General features: G+C 42.2%; 1 non-coding gene across 1 annotated transcript; it reads right to left on the minus strand.

Moving 5' to 3' along the window:
- Positions 1 to 1,119: 1,119 nt before the first annotated feature.
- Positions 1,120 to 1,192, minus strand: TRNAS-GGA (transfer RNA serine (anticodon GGA)). The gene has a single exon. It is a non-coding gene; the product is annotated as a tRNA-Ser (tRNA).
- Positions 1,193 to 1,516: the final 324 nt, after the last annotated feature.

Genomic DNA, 1,516 nt, shown 5'->3' on the forward strand with positions numbered 1-1,516 from the left:
GGGAAAATGCTGTTTCATGAATATACCAAATTGAATCGAAATTATTATTAGCATGTTTCTTAAATCTAAAATATTTGTGAGACTTAAAACCTCTATGAATTACTATAGAATCCTGCCAGGAAAGACCTTCTGGGCCAGTCATTATGTTTGCTCCCAAATATTTCCCCACCCTTCTTGCTAAAATGCTTCCAGCTTGTTCAGCAAGTGGGAGACACTAGTGGGGGCATGAAAGACAGGACAAAGCAATCCTAGGGTATGGGTATTTCTCTCTCTTTCTCCCAAATCTGTCTCTGTCTCTGTCTTCTGACCGTGTTTTCGCGATGCAACTCCTTATAGTTCCAGGTTGCCCAGGGAGGGTCCCTTTCTCAGAGCTCCCAGCTTCTTCCAGGTAGTCCCTGCTAAGGGTTTAGCTCCTGCCAGGCTACCCAACTTCTGGATTCTGCTAAGACTACTACCTCCTGTCTGCATCCAGCCAGTCCAAGAGAAAGAAGCTGCTTCCTGCTGTGGGGAATCTCTTAAGTTGCCTTGCATTTCCTGTTTGGTTTTTCAGCCCTTCCATCAACAGTGCAATTAACTTGTATTTAATTCCCTCTGTTTGAGATAAGGTCTGTTTTTAGTTTGCCTGACTAGACTCTGAGTCATGTGGCACCCTCTGCTTCCTATGCACAGAAGAGCAGTAGGGCGGAACATTAGTAATCATATAGTCCGTTACTGTGGATAAGCACATGTACAGGTGGGGATATTCCACCCTGTGTGCATATATGATGTTTCACTTCAATATAGTTTTATGCAATTTACTCCAGCATGCTTCTTTTGGATTCTCCGCGACTTTTAGTTACGTACTACTGTGATTCTTTATACAGGAAGATGTCAGAATAATAACAATCAAATGCTATTTTATGAATATTACACCTTTGCTCAAGCACCAAGAAGATATTTCTTTGGTGAAACAGATCCAGACTCCCTAGTCTATATCTCATAGAAAGTGAAAGTGAAGTCGCTCAGTTGTGTCCAGCTCTTCCCGACCCCATGGACTGTAGTCTACCAGACTCCTCCCTCCATGGGATTCTCCAGGCAAGAGTACTGGAGTGGGCTGCCATTTCCTTTTCCAGGGGAATCTTCCCTGACCCAGGGATTGAACCCGGGTCTCCTGAATTCCAGGCAGACGCTTTAACCTCTGAGCCACCAGGGATATATCTCATAGTTCTCCCTCAATTACTTCCCTCAATCATTTCCTTCTTCCGTATCTTTATAACCTTATATTCTATATTGTGCTCCAATGAAGCCTATGTGTTCCAGTCAAACTATCTTGCCTTCCATTTTTAACACTCAATTTCCTGTTCTCCACCATTATGTCTTCATAGGGCAGCAGCACCGTTTCTTATCATATCTTTGACACTGATAATACTTCATATACATAGTAAAATAGTAACTTATAATTAATAATGCATCATCATACACAAGGTAACTTCTCTGTATCCTTCTCTTCAATATTGGCATTCTCCAGGGTTCTAGT

The sequence above is a fragment of the Budorcas taxicolor genome, chromosome 2 (genome assembly GCF_023091745.1).
Source record: "Budorcas taxicolor isolate Tak-1 chromosome 2, Takin1.1, whole genome shotgun sequence".
Taxonomy (NCBI): Eukaryota; Metazoa; Chordata; class Mammalia; order Artiodactyla; family Bovidae; genus Budorcas; species Budorcas taxicolor.